Source organism: Apodemus sylvaticus, chromosome 16 (assembly GCF_947179515.1).
Source record: "Apodemus sylvaticus chromosome 16, mApoSyl1.1, whole genome shotgun sequence".
NCBI lineage: Eukaryota > Metazoa > Chordata > Mammalia > Rodentia > Muridae > Apodemus > Apodemus sylvaticus.
This window is the reverse complement of record NC_067487.1, coordinates 40,627,351-40,639,958: the sequence shown is the minus strand read 5'-3', so window position 1 is coordinate 40,639,958 and position 12,608 is coordinate 40,627,351.

The following is a 12,608-nucleotide window of genomic DNA, read 5'->3' as shown; positions in this document are numbered from 1 at the left end:
TGAACAGCAGAACATACGATCGGTATTGCGAACGAGGTAATCTGGAGAGCCCAGGAAAGCCAACAAAGCGTTGTATGTTCGAGCCAGACAGACATACGTAGCACGTGAAAGTCAGAGTGTTTTCTTTTGCTGGGACAGGTACATGAGAGCCTTAAGGGTGCAGGATACTCGATCTTACCATTTTAAGAGTGGAACCCTTGAAAGGCCAGCATGAAGAGAATGGAAATGAGATGAATCATTATGAGGGGACAACTAAGTAGACATGATGATGTCAAAGAAGTATTTAGCTATATGAGTCTCTAGGGGAAAGTGCTAAGGCATTTAAGTGCAATAATTTATGAAGAATCTTCAAAAATGACCGATTAGTGCCTTGTAGATTGAGCTGGTCTACTGTATGTTTTTAGTATTATGATTGTTGTTATTACACTCACTTTAAAAAAATTTAGATTAATATATATGATTGTTTTGTGTACATGTACATATGTGCACCGTGTGTGTGTCTCTTGCCAGAACTGGAGTTACAGATTGTAAGTTACCACATGGATTCTGGGAATGGGAATGTAAGAGCAGCAAGTTGTCCTAGTCGGTGAGCCATCTCTCCAGCCCCTATTCTCCCTGTTTCTTAAGAAAAGGAATTACATATAAAAATGAGCTTTGTTCTGAGTTCGAGGCCAGCCTGGTCTACAGAGTGAGTTCCAGGACAAACGGGGCTATACAGAGAAACCCAGTCTTGAAAAACCAAATGAATAAATAAATAGATAGAAAAATAAAATGTAATAAACTTTGGGGGAAACTCCAGTATATAGGTCTGCTTCCCTATATGTTTGAGTTGGTTAAATGGAAATCACTTCTTTTTTTTTTTTTTTTTTTTTTTTTTTTTTTTAGAATTTGAGCTCCACAACACAACACCTTCTAATATTTTTGACTCTACTCGTAACATTTACTTATTCCTGAATTCATTTAGAGAAGGGGTCTCACTATGTAGCCCTGACTGACCTGGGATTCTAGCGCTGGAATCAAAGGGGAGCACCCTTGCGTCTGGCCATAACATTTGTTTTTGGATACTTGCCTAGTCTGAAGTTTGAAGCAATGGTGTTTATCCCTTGTAAAGTATCTGTTTATATACTTGAGGGGGGAAAATGTTGAAAGGGTTGAGAAGTGCAGCAAGAGAAAGGTTGGAAACCAGAATAGAAGGCCTTGAGAGGAGAGTTTCTAAAGCGGAAGGATGGCTACTGGAGATGGCTCCATCGCCAGAAACCCACACAAATGCGAAGAGGGTGTAGCGTCCCTCCTGTAATCCCCGACTTGCAAAGATGGGATTCCCAGAGTGAACTGATTAGCAAGCCTTGGGCTTGATTAAGAGATCCTGTCTCAGTGAATAAGGTGGAAGAGGAATGGGATATGATTCCTCACATGAGCAGGGGTGCCCACACGTGCAGAGAAAAATACAGTAGGGTCAGGGCACACCAGAGCTGTTCAGCTGTGCTAAATGGCCAACGTAGACAGATGGGAATTGTTTAGGGCTGCACTTTGTGTCTTGGGCATCCTTGTAATAGCAGATTAGCGGAGTTACTGGCGGAGAGAGACACTAAGATATCCACGTTCAAGTAGGTTAAATAATTAGTCTTTTACTAGTTGCAATGGCAGCTGTACACCTATTTAGTAATAGGAAGTAGGATCTAGGTGTGGTGGCACACGCCTTTAATTCCAGCACTTGGGAGACAGAGGCTGGCAGATCTCTTGAGTTTAAGGCCAGCTTGGTCTCCGTAGTTCTAGGATAGCTAGGACTCTATAGAGAAATTCTGTTTCAAAATAAATTATTAGCTAATTAAAAAATCTCTAATATTTTGCAGTTTCTGTGATTCAGAAAACTGGTTGGGTTTTCAGTCTTCTCTCACTGGCTTTAGTATCAGCTAGAGCTGCTGTTACCTGTTAACGCTCTTGATCACTGTTTCTTTCCTATAGGAACAACAGAACTGGTAAGGAACAGACTGGATTTATTTTCGCCTATTGGTTTCAGGGGTGGGGCAGCTAGGACTGGATCCTTTCCAAAGCAGCAGGAGCATGAGGCTTCTGGTCAAGTCATCGCAGCTGAGAGGCTGCAGAGTGCTTATGCCTGAGGCTGGTGTGGCTGTAATCCTGTGACCCACCTACAAAAAGATGCCTCTCAACCCCCAAGTTTCCAGTTTCCCCAGACAGGACTACTCAAGGACGGAGTGTTCAGACATACAAGCCTTGGAGGGCTGTTGACATCCAAACCATACCAGTGTCTCAGGGTTCAGCGGGGACAGCCCCAAGGTCACACAAGATATTCTTTATAGAATTCAGTTTCCCTCATCGTTAAACTAAGTATTTCAGTTTTTTTTTCTTTACACAGCTTCCCTTCAGCCCATGCTCTCTTTGAGACATGACAACTAGATCCCAGCCCAGAAAGGAAATGAGAAAGGAAGAAGGAACAAGACAGATGTCAAAATCTTTTCTTAAAGGCTGCTTTAGCGAACTGTCACTGTAAAGAAATACCCAAGAGAATGGACTCTGAGGAAATGCTTGTGACTGTTCATTCCTGCAGAGACCTAAGCTGTCCGTTTAGCCGCATCGTTGCTTTGGGTCCTGAAGTGAGGTAATGCTTCACGGTGGACTGCTTGCTTCTCAGCTTGTGGGTGTCCATCTTTACTACTGGAAACTTTGAGTTAGTGGGATATCTGATCGTTTCTCGAGAGGTAGGGAAGACGACAGGACAGGCTGTAAGGGACTCGAAGTCCAGAGTGAATGTGTTGTTTGACACGAACTGCCTTGTCAAGGGCCAGGGCCTCAGGCTCGTGGGAAATTGGCAAAGCCTTCTCCGGTGTGGGTCAGGGCTTGGGACTGGCAAGTCTTTCCTGTGGTCCGAGTGTGAATGCTGACAGTATGTGCCCTCCTGAGTGTTTCTGAATGATTGGCGGGTGTGAACAAACCAGCAGCTGCAGTCTCCTGCCTGATGTTTACAGCCTGAGACTGCCGCCTGCCGCCGTGTGATGAAACTTTTTGGAGGGAAAGACAGAACACTGCATATCCACTTGCCCCAGGTAGGGATCCCACCACAGACCGGAAGTACGGATACCAGCAAAGTCCAACTGGGTGAATCAGTGAGTCTTATTGAGAGGGGGTTACAGGGACAGAGACAAAATGACTTCCTGCATCACCAAGGCCCACTCCATCATGGGTGACAGCTCACAAACGCTGGGAAACCTGGAGCCTACTGCACAGCCTGCGGGCCTCTCAACACCGCCCTGTCCAGGAGTCTTCAGTTGATCGCCCTTCTCTGGCCCCTCAGCTAGTTTCCGCTTCTTCCGGGCATCTGGTCAGGTGCTTTGACGTCTCTTGGCTGCAGCTTGGCGTGTCTCATCTGAGGGGGACTCTCAGCTTTTTTATTTACTCTGGCAGGGAGGGGCCTAGTGAAGAAGAGTGTGGTCTTTCGGAGATGCTATCTTGAGCAGTTTACCTTCTAGATCAAGGAGCTTCCCTGCCAGATGAGATGTTACAATCTTGGAGTGCAGAGGAATTTTTTGTTTGTTTTTGCTTTTTCGAGACAGGGTTTCTCTGTATAGCCCTGGCTGTCTGGTAACTTACTCTGTAGACCAGGCTGGCCTTGAACTCAGAAATCTGCCTGCCTCTGCCTCCTGAGTACTGGGATTAAAGGTGTGCGCCACCACTGCCTGGCCGTGCAGAGGAATTTTAACCCAGCAATGCTCTGGCCGGAGCTCTCATCCGAAGACCCAGGTTTGTGTGGTCTGGCTGGAATGACCCAGCGGCCATGTTGCTGGGTTAAAATTTCTCTACATCGGAGGACTCTGTTATGAAACACTTTACAACAGCCTGCCACTAGAAGACTAGCTAATCTCTCCCATGTGCGTATTACACAGGCGCGGGTCTGGAGTGCGTGGTAGTTGGTGCCACTCAGTGGGAGCCCACCTGACCCCAGCTTTTCAGTTTGGACGAGTGTCTGTTCTCTGTCCATTCCCTCGTGGCCCCAGGGAGGAATTGAACTGATGCTCTTGCCTCCCCTCCCAAATGGCTTTCCAGTTTTAAGAGGCACTGACCCTTGAACTCCGGGCCTCCTGCACTGTAAGCACATGTGCTGCCAACTGAGCTGCATTAGTCCAGGACTTAAAACATCTAAATGACTTGGCACTTTTGTTGTCTTCCATACAACAGGAAGTCCTGGGACATTCTAATTCCCGCACTCCGCTCCCCTCGGTGTTTATCGCTTTTGAATCTCAATATTGTAAATATTATTTTATTGTTTCAGGTGTATCCTTTCAGATTTCAGATCTAAAGTTGGCTCATAATTTGCCTTTTTTGTTATTCATTCAGCCTCAATCTGTATTTAAAATTTGTATTGCTCTCCTTTTATCTGCAAATTCTTTTTAGCACTTCCTTTAAGATAGGTTTAAGATGGTGGCACAGGTCTTTAATTTCAACACTTGGGAGGCAGATACAAACAGATTTCTGTGAGTTCAGGGCTAGCCTGGTCTATATAGTGGGTTCCAGGCTAGCGTAGATTCACAAGGAGATACTGACCAAAAAAAAAAAAAAAAAAAAAAAAGGCTGGGCAGTGGTGGTGCATGCCTTTAATCACAGCAACTGCGAGGCAGAGGCAGGCAGATTTCTGAGTTCAAGGCCAGCCTGGTCTACAGAGTGAGTTCCAGGACAGCCAGGGCTACACTGAAAAATCCTGTCTTATAAAAAAAAAAAAAAAAAAAAAGGAAAAGAAAAAAGGAAGAAAGAAAAGGAAGGAAGAAAGAAAAGATTTAACAATGACAAAGTTTTACTTCTTTTTGCTGGGCACTTTTTATTAAAGATATCTATGATAGTAACTTCAAACACATCTTCTAAACAGTGCCTTTAGATGAGGCCTTCACCTGGTTTGCTAAAAATCAAGAAAACAAGATATTGTGCAGTGCTTTTTCTTTTAAAAAATGTATTGCTCTTTTATGTGCATGTATCTGTGTATGCTCGCTCTCTCTCTCTCTCTCTCTCTCTCTCTCTCTCTCTCTGTGTGTGTGTGTGTGTGTGTGTGTGTGTGTGTCCACAAAAGCCAGAAGCGGGCAGCTGGAGTTATAAGTAGTTATAAGCCACCTAATGTCGGTGCGGGCGCTGAACTTGGATTCTCTGGAAGAGCAGCAAGCACTCTTAACCACTGAGCCATCTCTCCAGTCCCTATTGAATTGTTTTTAAAAAGCAAGATGAATATTAAAACTCCCACATCTAGAAAGTTGTAATGATGCCCCACCTCGTGTGAAACAAATGAAAACCCTCGCTGTCATATCAAAGAGCAAACATGAAGAGAGTCCAGCAGAAACGGCGAAGGGGAGCCGATGCTGGCAGACTTTCGACGGCTGAAGCTCAGAATGAACCAGTGAGCAGAGCCAAGAAAAGCAAAACAAAGAAAACTAATAAAAATCTGCCCTATCTGTCCAAAAGAACAGGAAAGGAGGATTGAAAGCTTTTAGACAAAAGAATTCCTGCTCAGGCCAAGCATCCCAGAAACAAAGCCTCGGCTCTGTCTGCGCCTTCATGCAAACCGAAGCTGCTGCCGGCTCTGCTGTGAGGCAGACCCAGGACTCCCCTTCATGCAAACCGAAGCTGCTGCCGTCTCTGGTGTGAGGCAGACCCAGGACTCCCGCTGTCCTCTGGAGTTACACCGCAGTAGCCCAGTGGACAGTTGGGACATTCTTTACCCGAGAACGAGAACACCTTCCCTGTGGGTTCAGGGCAGACACCGAGTAGCCGGAGCACCCACTATTGTCCCGTGTTCATTAAAGCCTCTCACCAGTGTCCATGGACACCTCGGGGAGCCTGGCCTCTGCATCCATTTCACAGTAGCAAGGACTGCCTCCTTTGCCAAAACCATGTCCTAAAAGCCTGTTAAATGTGGGGTCTAAATAAACTTGAGTTTTATAACAAGAAACAGAAGTTACAGGGATAGAAAAAATGGCTCGACAATTAAGAGCACATATTCTTACAGAAGACCGGGGTTCGAGTCCTAGCCTCTACATGGCAGCTCACACCATCTCTGACTCTACTTGTAAGAAACCCAGTGCCATCTCGTGACTTCTCAAGGCACCAGACGTGCACCTGATGCACACACATACGAGCAGGTTAAATACTCATGAATACATTAAATACTTGAAAAAAAAAAAAAAAAACGTTTGCAGGGCGGTGGTGGCACACGCCTTTAATCCCAGCACTTGAGAGGCAGAGGCAGGTGGATTTCTGAGTTCAAGGCCAGCCTGGTCTACCAAGTGAGTTCCAGGGCTACACAGAGAAACCCTGTCTCAAAACACCCCCTCCACACACACACAAAGTTTTAGAAAAGAAGTTCTCAGGGGCTGGAGAGATGGCTCAGCGGTTAAGAGCACTGTCTGCTCTTCCGAAGGTCCTGAGTTCAAATCCCAGCAACTACATGGTGGCTCACAACCATCCGTAACAAGATCTGACTCCTTCTGGGATGTCTGAAGACAGCTACAGTGTACTTACATATAATAAATAAATATTAAAAAAAAAAAAAAAAAAAAAGAAAAGAAGTTCTCAAACTGTGAAAGAAAATAAACATCCGTCCACAACAAAGTGAAAAGATGGTAGAATTAGCTCAAAACAAAACAAAAAAAAATACCAAGTGAAAAGATGGTAGAATTAGCTCAAAACAAAACAAAAAAACCTATCAGACGCGGTAAAAATGACTCTAAGAAGCAAACAGTAGAACTGGAGAGATGGCTCAGTTAAGAGCAGAGGTCCTGAGTTCAATTCCCAGCAATCACATGGTGGCTCACAACCACCTGTAATTGGATCTTCGTCTGGTGTGTCTGAAGACAGTGACTGTATTCACATGTAAAATCTTTAAAAAAAAAAAAAAAAGCAACTATGAACACGTGAGAAATTTAAAAATAAAATAGAAAGCTTTGGTAAAGGATTAAAATGTAATTCCCTTGCTGGAGTTGTAGTGCACACCTTTGATCCCAGCACTTTGGGGGCAGAGGCATGCAGATCTCTTGAGCTTGAAGCCAGCCTGGTCTACAGAGGGAATTTCAATACTGGCAGGGCTACACAGAGAAACTTGTTTTGGTGTGTGTGTGGGGGGGTAGGGGGGAATGAGAAAAAAAAAGATATAATTCCCAACTTTGGATTTTAGACATTTAGAATTTGAGTGACAGAAATTTTAAAAATAGAAGCAGCAAGAGAGCCCTGTACTCACTACAGGAGGTTCACAAACTGCATCTGATTCCCAGAAATCCATATATTTACATAAATAAAACACTTTAAAAATTAATAGTGAATTGATTCAGCAGTTAAGAAATATTTACAGGGACTGGAGAGATGGCTCAGCTGTTAAGAGCACCCCAGAAAGAAAGCCTTGACTGCTCTTCCAGAGGTCCTGAGTTCAATTTCCAGCAACCGCCTGGTGGCTCACAACCATCTGTAATGGGATCTGACGCTCTCTTCTGGTGTGTGTCTGAAGAGAGCAATGGTGCAATCATATACATAAAATAAATCTTTTAAAAAAAGAAATATTTACATTTAATATCTGCTTTCCCACGAGTCAGAATGCAGTTTTCATAGTTAAACTTCAACATTTCTAAAACATGTATTAGGTAATAGTACCTACCCTATGAAGAGCAGGTTTTGAAGGGGCAGAGTTGTCACCTCCCACTGTTGCCAGTGTAGCACTGTGGTTGAAGCCATCTGCTGGGTATGGTGCCTTGTGTCAAATGTATCTCCTGTTGTCTCCTGATTCTTGGTTTGATCTCATTCATCTTTGTCTTATGGCCCCTAAATGGTGACTGGGTCATACCAGACATTCAGCAAATGTTTGTTCACATTTGTTTTTACTAAACTCTTTTTGGAATGATTCATTTGACTTCTGAGAGTCAAAAATACCCCCCAAAGTTAGTTTGCTGTTCAGTTGCTAGGACTCCTGGAGCTCAGAATATTCTGCACAGGATTTTGAGACTTTATAGTTCTGTTATTAAACACCCAGTACATGTTTCTAGTACATGTTTTTCTTTCACAATTATGTAAGATGATTCAAACTTCTTATATGGAAACAATTCTAAACTAAATACAAGGACTGTGTACATGGTGGGGCACTGGAGCAAGTAAACACAGGAAGTCTCTACCTCATCTGATGCCATGAGCTATTGTACAGAGGGTAAAACAAGGCGCTTACTCTTCCAAGAATTCTTCAGTCGCGGTGGACATATGCTAAATCAAGTGAAAGCTCTAGAAAGATCTAGAAACGTTTTAGCCATCCCAAGCTTCCCCAGACCAGAATGTGAAAGGCCAGGTTTTGAGGATGGAAAAATTTTCTTTGGAACTGGAACTTCTTTTTACTGCGACACTAATCTCTCCTTGTTCTTGTAGACCTTGTGTTCTTCATAACACCATGTGGTTGCTGAGAATTGAACTCAGGACCTCTGGAAGAGCAGTTGGTGCTCTTAACTGCTGAGCCATCTCTTCGGGACACTTTTTGTTCAGCTTTCCATTAAAATAAATACCTATGATAACTAACATATGTGAAAGGGATTGTTTTGGTTCACAGCTTTATAGGTTCCAAACAAAAATCCACCTGTCAGCACAGTAAAAAAGGCTTCAAGAAGCAACCATGAACACATGTGAAGTTTAAAAAGAAAATAGACAGCTTTGTAAAGAAAAGATTCAAATGTAATTCCCACGGTGGGGTTGTAGCCATGCCTTCAGTCCCAGCACACAATTGATGGACTCCATTGCTTTGGGGTGTGGTATATGATGAAGCAATATATTAGGACAGACAGGCCAGAACAAATCTTCGTCTTTGTGGACAGGAAGAGGAAGAAGACTCACAGTCTCCTTTAAAGGTTCATCCCCAAAGACCTAGAGCCTTTTACTGGACAATCTCTTAAAGATTGACTCCACCAACAGGCTTCATGGCTGTCCTGGAACTCACTCTGTAGTTCAGGCTGACCTCAAACTCAGAAATCCACCTGCCTCTGCCTCCCAAGTGCTGGGATTACAGGTGTGCGCCACCACTGCCCAGCTTGTTTTGGAATTTTTAATAACCTCAAATTGATAGGACTAGAATTGCAGATTTGTTCACACCAGCATCATCACAAACACGAGTTATTTAGTGCTCTACAAATGTTCAGAGAGCTACGGCAGGTCTCAGCCATGGGGACTTTTCAGCTGCATCACCGGACCACTGCTTGTGAATGCGGCTAACCTGGCTGGTGTCAGCATGCGGGAGAGAGTAGACGCTGGCTGGATGTGTGTGTGAGAAGGGAAAGACTTCTACAAAGGGGAAAGCGTGAATATCAACAGCCAAATGTATGACTTGGGTAACAGAAGTGAACTTGATATATTCACAAGATATATCAAGACAGGTCAGGACATCAATATCTTAATGGAGTGAGAGTGCTTGATATAGTTTTGATTTTAAATGTCCCCCAGCCCGGTGGTGGTGGCACACGCCTTTAATTCCAGTACTTGGGAGGCAGAGGCAGGTGAATTTCTGAGTTCGAGGCCAGCTTGGTCTATAGAGTGAGTTCCAGGACAGCCAAGGCTACACAGAGAAACCCTGTCTTGAAAAACAAACAAACAAGCCAACCCAAAAACAAAACAACAGTATGTGATAGGCTCATGTATCTTATTAGCTATCTTGTTCACTGATTACACAATTTTCTCTACTGCTTAAACCGAACTTGTTTCTTGTTGGGCCCCTAAGAAAAATGGATTTTATGTCATAGATGTGTGACACATACACACAAACATACCATATAACTTTGTATGTGAGTGGAATATCACCTAGATTTGTGTAAGTATATTCCATGGTGTTTATATAATTGCAGAATCACCTTTGGCCAATTGTTAGGCAATGCATGCCTGTATTGCTGGGTCTTGTGGGTTGTTTGTTTGTTTGTTTGTTTGTTTGAGACAGGGTTTCTCTGTATAGCCCTGACTGTCCTGGAACTCACTCTGTAGACCAGGCTGGCTTCGAACTCAGAAATCTGCCTGCCTCCGCCTCCCAGAATGCTGGGATTACAGGCGTGAGCCACTACTGCCCAGCTTTGGAATTTTTAATAACCTCAAAATGATCGACTAATAGTCTTTCTGTAAGTCCATTTGACAGTTCCAACAATTACCCGAAACAAACTATGTAAACCTGTATGAGACAGGATGCTATAAAACCTCAGACTCGTATGCTGTATAGATCTCTGAGTACAGGCATAGCAAAGATGGACAGTAATGAAAACAATATAGGAAGTCCTGGCGGCGGTGGGGTTCTGTAATCCCAACGACAAGAGAGGCAGATGTTGGAGGATCCAAACTTCAAAGCCCAAACTGAGCAACCTATCGCATGCCTGCCTCAGCATAAAGAGTTGAAGTTTAGTTATAGCTTAGTGCCGGGAGAGTGTTTGCCTGGAGTGCAGAAGGCCTTGGGTTCGACCCTCAATACTGCAAGGAGAAACTAAGCAAACAACAAACTATCAAAGTCGTCTTACATCTCTCTGCCCTTCTTCTGAAACTGGAGTCCTGCTGTGGAGTCAGGCTGGCCTTGAACTCCCGACAGTCCTTGTGCCTTCAGCTCCCCAGGGTTGGGATTACCATGCCTGGCTAACACCAGCCGTCATAGGGTGGTTAGATGATAGTGTTCCGTTTGCCTTCATTAAGAGCTTGTGTGGTTCCCAGCTGTTGTACCTGACACACACGCTGCCACTAAATGCCAGCTGCATAAAGGGATCACGAGTGTCCAGAACATCATCGTGCTCAGGAAACACTTACTGATGGAATGAAATCTACAGAACAGCAAAATGAAATGGGGGTAAAAATGTGTATTAAAATTACATTTCTTCCTCTTTCTGGATATTTTCTTTTAACATACACTTTTATTATTAAATTGTTTAAATGTCTTTTTAGGTTTTTAATGATCCATTTATTTTCATTTTATGTTCACTGGTGTTTTGCCTGTATTGTATGTTTGGGCAAGTGTCAGACGCCCTAGAACTGGAGTTACACGTCTGAGTTGCTATTGCGAGTGCTGGGAATAGGATCCCAGTACTCTGGAAGAGCCAGGGCACCTAACTTCTGCGTCCTCATACTCTTTATTCTTCTCTCTGGCCTGCCGATGAGTTACAACAATCATTGTAGACACACTACTGAAGGTATTTTCCTACCGGACCTTAAAAAACTCTGTGCTCTGGCCATTCCTTTCACTTTGCCCAAAGGGAAGTTCCTGGGTCTGTCTATACTAAATGAATTTTCTCTTTTCGATTTCTGTTGGGGAAAGCTGCACTGCTTCATCTGCTGATTTTAAAACCACGCGGTGATCCATCTTCTCAGGACCTTCAGGACCCTGGCGCCTGGCTCACTGCTGCCCCCTCGTGGTCTATTGACCACTGCAGCGAATCGCCGTTTTTCTCCCACCAGCAGGTGTCAGCAAACCGAGAGACTCTCACGTTGAAATAGTCAGGACTGCTGAAGCCACCCAAACCCCTGTCCTAAAGGCTCCAAGATAAAGGAATGTGAGGGAGTATGGTTAGGCCCTTATCAGGAGGATAGGGTAAGAACGTGGTTTCTCACCAGAAGTGCAAAATTGAAATGCTAAACTTGTGTACGGGTTCTCTAAGGTATGCAAAAAGAAGAGAGAAAGGAATGTGGACAGACTAAGTTTCCCTTAAGGGACCCAAAGCCACAGTTGATTTTTTTTGTGTGTGTGTGTGTTTATACAAATGAAGGTCACTTTTGATGAGGGTGGTAATGTCTTCAATGACCAAAAACTGCAGGTTAGACAGGGTCTCACTGTGTAGCCTTGGTGGTGTGGAGTTATGTGTGTAGTCCAGCCTGGCCTTGAACTCAGATATCTGCCCGCCTCCACCCACCTACCCTCAGCCCCCCATACACACACACCCAGGTGGAGGAATGTGCCGCCACTCTGGGCTTGCCCTTCAAAGGTTCAGGGTTTTGTAGTTTGTTTTTGATGCTGGGTATTCAACCCTAGGGCCTCCTGCACGGTACTGGCTCTATGACTTAGCCTAAAACAGTGATCAGAAGATGTGTCGAGTAGTGTTTACGAGGAGGTTCTGTTTTTATATATAGCATGGCTTCTTTCCCCCCTTGAGTCTCTGATACAAATGTGTCTGCAAAGATGAACCATCAAACCAACTGAATATACATGCTGGCTAAAAACAATCTGCACAACATGGAATAGACAGTATCTTAGGTTATTAAACACCAAGAGATACCCTGGTTCTTTTTTTTTTTAAAGATTTATTTATTTACTATATGTAAGTACACTGTAGCTGTCTTCAGACACTCCAGAAAAGGGCGTCAGATCTCCTTACAGATAGTTGTAAGCAACCACGTGGTTGCTGGGATTTGAACCCAGGACCTTCAGAAGAGCAGTCAGTGCTAAACTTGTGTACGGTATGCAAAACTAAACTTCTCTAAGGTATGCAAAAAGAAGAGAGAACGCAATGTGGACAGGCTAGGTTTCACTTAAGGGACCCAGAGCCACAGTTGTATGTGTGTGTGTACACGTGTGTGTTTATACAAATGAAGGTCACTTTTGATGAGGGTGGCTCACTGAGCCATCTCTC